Raw genomic sequence first — 5,907 nt, 5'->3', positions numbered from 1 at the left:
GAAAACAAGGATGCAAGTAATTATTTTTATCCAACCGTTAGTTCAAAATGCTGTTGCCAAGTCATATCACATTATTTCAACCCACCTCTTCAACAAGACATTGCCTCTCTCCTGTTCCTACATATGTGCTGTGCTACGCTTAGTCGCTTAGTCGTGTCTGACTGTTTGGGACCCCATGGACTGCAGCCTGCCAGGCTCCTCTGTCCATGGGGATTCTCCAGGCAAGACTACTGGAGTGGGTTGCCATGCTCTCCTTCAGAGGATCTTCCCAACCTAGGGAAGATTGCTCTCATTTTTACATTTTCCTTGCTCCATCTGTACACTTCTGCTCACCTCAACTCTTCAGATTTTCCTGCTGTGTATCTGCTATCTTTCAAACAGATGCTTCATACAAGCTTCTGATACCCATCAAAAACATTAGGATTGTACTTTATTCAGTTCAGTTCAGTCGCACAGTCATGTCCGACTTTGTGCGACCCCATGGACTGCAGCATGCCAGGCCTCCTTGTCCATCACCAGCTCCTGGAGTTTACTCAAACTCATGTCCATTGAGTCGGTGATGCCATCCAACCATCTCATCAGTGGCACCCAAATACTTCTTCAGTCACCTTGCCAGTTTTCTGAAACAAACAAAACAATTACCATTGTCCTGAAGGCAATGATTTTACAGTTATCCCAAGGCACATAATAATGTCCTCATAATGTGTCTTTTCTCTAATTGTCAGTGTCAGGGGATGTTGTGGTCCGTTTCCTTGTGTTTTTTGTTCCCTTTATTCCTTTACTTCTGATTTAAGCTGTCCCTTTATGCAATGTCATAAGAGAGGGAAACGTTTAGTTTTAGCTGTAGGGAGAATCTGAACCAGAATGGCTGCCTCTGCCTGCTAGGTACTGACTCCAAACACAAGAAATCCTCTGTTCACATTTAATGCTTGTTTATATGGTTTGGGTCACTGTTTTCCTGTGTGACTTTTATGTGTAGTGTCTTTTCTTTTGAACTTCATGGGTCCTGACCAAGTCATTGCTGACTACCCCTCAATCTGCTCTCACGGTCCGCGCTTCTTTTCACTTGCCTTAAAATAGTGAAAGTGAAAGTTGCTCAGTCATGTCCAACTCTTTGTGACTATACAGTCCATGGAATTCTCCAGGCCAGAATACTGGAGTAGTGGGTAGCTGTTCCCTTCTCCAGGGGATCTTCCCAACCCAGGGATCAAACCCAGGTCTCCCCCATTGCAGGTGGATTCTTAACTAGCTGAGCCACCAGGGAAGCCCAAGAATACTGGGGTGGGTAGCCTATCCCTTCTCCAGAGAATCTTCCTGATCCAGGAATCAAACCAGGGTCTCCTGCACTGCAGGCAGATTCTTTACTAGTTGAGCTACCAGGGAAACCCTTAAAATAAGTGACCCACAAAAGAACCCACCTGCCAGTGCAGGACACCTAAGAGATGCGGGTTCGATCCCTGGGTTGGGAAGATCCCTGGGATGAGGGCATGGCAACCCACTCCAGTATTGTTGCCTGGAGAATCCCCATGGACAGAGTAGCCTGGAGGGCCCCAGTCTGACACAACTGAAGGGACTTAGCATGCACACATGCAGAGCTCTGCCTTAGCTCTTCTCTTTTTCCTCTGTGCACACTTGTCCTCTCTGTGGCCTTACCAGTGCCCATTAAACTCTCACTTCCACCAATCTTGGCCTTGGCCTGGCCTCACCTACAAGCTGCTGCTCACACCCGTCTATGATAGAGGGGGCCCCGCTCACCCGGTGAGGTGAGATTAAAGAGATCCTGCCTTTGTTCAGATCCAGAGGACTGAACAGGCTATTATGCCCGGGCACTGGAAACACACCCTGGCAGGCCATCTTCCTGCTCATCCCCTTTAGGAGGACCAGGTTTTTGTCTAGTCTCCCTGGTTCTAAGGACACTTTGAGACACAGAGTTTGCTGATTTCTCGAATTGCAGGTAAACAACATGGGATGCACCCAACATTGTATCCTAGTCAGCCAATAAGCTTGATCCTACAAGCCCTATTTCTTTCCTGCAATCTTCTCTTTGTCTTTTCTATATTTCCCCAAGTGCTGGGAATTCTACTTTCTGAAATGGAGTTTCCAGTATCTCTGTTCCAGAAGCCATCTGCTCATTCTAGTGGCATCAATATCTCCTTTCTCCTTGTTTCTTTTGGATTTTATGTGCAGTTGGATTAAAGAGCCAGACTCTTCTTCCCTAGTATTTACCCAGTTCCCTTATCCCTGCTTCCTTCAACCTCTCTGCTCTTGCTCCTACTATGCCAAGTGGCTTTAAGGTCAGCAATCATTCGGCAATTTACAAAAATCTCCCCTCTGTGCAGATTACCTTGAAATGTAAACCTAAACTCAAGCCTTTGTCCTCAACTCAGCCTAATTTTCTATTGGCTCTCTCCTGGCTATTTCAAGGGCAGCTCAGGTTGCACTCGGCTCATCCAAACCAGATCTCATTCTTCTTCCCCTAAACTAAAATTCTTTCTTCTCCATGCTTCTGGACCATCATTTCCCAGTTACTCATAGCCTCCCAGAGCTTCACATCCCTAAGCTCTAATCAGTTTGCAGAACTTGAAGATTCAACTTCTTGAAAAAAATTGAGATGCAGTAGAGATGACTGTGAAGCCAGAATTCTCGGTCCCTCTACTTAATGTCTGTACAACCTTGGGACAGTTACCTAAACCGTGTGCCTCAACTGCCCCATCTCTCAGACAGGAATAACAACTGTACCTATACTACAGGATTGTCATGAAACTATATACACTAAAGCCCTTGGAATAGTGCCCTATGCATTGTAACTGCCACATATTTATTTACTGATTTTTACCTGTTCTACCCATGATGCTGCCTGCATGCTCAGTCACTTGAGTTGCATTTGGACTCTTTGTGACCCCATGGACCATAGCCCAGTAGGCTCCTCTGTCCTTGGGATTTTCCTGGCAAGAATACTGGAGTGAGTTGCCATGCCCTCCTCCCCTGTGTCTCCTGCAGGAGGATTCTTTACCACTGAGCCACCAGGGAAGCCCCTATTCCCCCCCTAAATTTTAATTCCCACCATGGCCTCCATTTCATTCTCCCACTGTGAGCACCCTACTTCAGATCTTCACTGAACTATTCTCTTAGCTTCTGAATTATTTCTCCCTCTGGCTATTCTCTCTAGCACACTAGATAGAGTTCTAAAGTACAACTTTGGTCACCCACTTCTTTTATCCATCATCAGCACTCCCCAGCTGCCACCACTTCTCATCAGGATAACGGAAATACATGGAATCCACTCTTGCTCTTTTCTTCTTGTTTTAGATTTTTTTGATGTGAACCATTTTTAAAGCCTTTATTAAATTTGCTACAGTATTGTTTCTGTTTTTTATTTTGGTCTTTTGGCCCCGAGGCATGTGGGATCTTAGCTCCCCAATCAGGGAGCGAACCTGTACCTTCTGCATTAGAAGGCAAAGTCCTAACCACTAGACCACCAGGGAAGTCCCCACTCTTGCTCTTCTCTAATCTGCTCTGTAACATGCCACATCTGATCTTATCACATCCTTGCTTTAGAAACTTGAGTGGATTCTCAGGGCTCTTGGAATAATGTCACAGCCTTACGACTCAAAGTATGTCCCTGGAGCTTATTAGAAATGCACAATCTTGGTCCCCAGCCCAGACTTACTAGACTGAACATGGATTTTAAAAAGATCCCCTTTGAATTTGGAGAAGCCCTGTTTATTCCAGGGCCCACAGTCTAGCCCTCTTTCTCTCTGCAGCCTCCTCCTGCTCTACGCATCCCCTTGCTCCCTGTGCCCCATTGTCCCCCTGCCTCACTGGTCTTCATTCAGTCCTTCTTGTATCTCAGGTTCCTCCTCTCGGACCCCAGGGCCTGGCATCTACCTATAGCTCGCATGAGTTGGGGTGCTCTTCTCATGATCTCTTTGTTTTTGCCTGGCTTCAGACCTCAACTCAACCTTTATTTTCTCAAAGAAGGACTTCCTGACTTCCAGATCCTCTTGTTCTTCAGTTGCATAGCACCTTGTGCTATTTCTTCAACATGCTTAATGCAGTCTGTAATTATATATTTATTTGTGTTAATACCTAATGAATATGTGTCTCTCCCCTTAGAACACAATTCCATGAAGATAGAAAACATGTCTGTTTTGCTCCTGGTGATCTGGAACATTACACATACTTAATAAAATATATATTTCTGCAATCTTTATTCATTCATTTAATGAATATTTATTGTGGACCTGTTGCATACATGCTAGATGCTGGGTATATGTTTAAGAGGGAATCCAGATGGTTTCTCCTCTAATGGCACTATCAGTCTGCTGCTGCTGCTGCTGCTAAGTCTCTTCCGTCGTGTCCAACCCTGTGCGACCCCATAGAAGGCAGCCAACCAGGCTCCTCCATCCCTGGGATTCTCCAGGCAAGAATACTGGAGTGGGTTGCCATTTCCTTCTCCAACGCATGCATGCATGCTAAGTTGTTTCAATCGTTTCTGACTCTGTGCGACCCTATGGACAGCAGCCCATCAAGCACCTCTGTCCACAGGATTATCTAGGCAAGAATACTGGAGTGGGTTGTCATTTCCTTCTCCATGTAGCCTAGCAGGGGGGAAACAGAAAATCAACTAATCACAAATAAACATAATATTACAACTAAGGTAAATACTATGAGACAAAGGTATGTAGTACCATGAACATTCATAAGGGCTATCAGAGATATTCTCCAACTGCTGCTACTAAAATGAAAACATAAAATTCAGCATGTATTTTTTAAAGAACAGCTCTATTGAGATATAATTCACATAACATACAATTCACTCGTTTAAACTGTACCCATCAATGGTCTCTAGTATATTCACAGAGTTGCACAATCATTACCACAAGTTTTAGAATGTTTTCATTATCCGAAAAGAAACCCCTCTCTCCTTGGCCTTCACTCCCATCCTTCCCAGCCCCTCATAACCACTAATCTACATTCTGTCTCTATAAATTTGCCTATTCTGCACATTTCATGTAAATGAGATCACACAAAACGTGTTTTTTTTTGTGACTGGCTTCTTTCACTTGGCATGATGTTTTCAAGGTTTATCCATATTGTAGCATTTAAAGGTACTTCTTTTCTTTTTATCACTAAATAATATTCCATCGTTCCATATATTTTTCATAGCACACCAGAAACAGGATGCTGTGTTCTCTACAGCCAAACAAATTCAGTTTGTCATGTTTCTAGAAAAAAGTGATGGTAAGTAAATGTTGGCTGAGCCTTCCAAGGGTGGCAGCCGTGTTTAGAAATCTTCTTTTCATGAGTGACTTTATTCACTCAGTTCTCTCAGTCTATTTAGTATTCTGACTCAGAAGCGGAAATGATTCTATTTTGGCATTCTTCTCCTGATCTTAGCTCTTTGGTCTCTACTGACTTGCTGTGTTAAATTTTGCAAGTTACTTAAACTTTGTTTATTTAACTCCTGTGTGCTCTATAAAATAAGCCCAGTCCAGCATGCTTGTTTGCCAAAGCTGTTTGGAGATAATTTTTTCATATGATGTGCTTCATCAGCTCCCACAGAAGGCAAAAGGAATTTGGTGTGTGGGGGTAGTCTGGGACTCGGTCCAAAATTAGTGCTCATCTGGAAGAAATATGGAAGCCTGATGCTCATTTGCTGGCCTTTTAGTCTTACTCCTTTATTGCCTCCCCTCAATACAGCTTTGTAAATCTGTATCTGTTTTGTACCTTTTCTATATAAGGTGAGATAAGCTGAAGGAAGGGAAAAGAAAAAAAGATTGTAGTGGAAAAAGCTTCCTTGCACTTTCTATTGGCCAGCTGTGAACCAATGAGAGTAATGTGTCTGACCTAGCTTTGTAACCTGAAGAAGGATTACCCACAATATTCAGAATTCTCTCTCTCGCT

The sequence above is a fragment of the Giraffa tippelskirchi genome, chromosome 4 (genome assembly GCF_054371585.1).
Source record: "Giraffa tippelskirchi isolate mGirTip1 chromosome 4, T2T-mGirTip1v1.2.pri, whole genome shotgun sequence".
Taxonomy (NCBI): Eukaryota; Metazoa; Chordata; class Mammalia; order Artiodactyla; family Giraffidae; genus Giraffa; species Giraffa tippelskirchi.
This window is presented reverse-complemented; position numbering follows the sequence as displayed.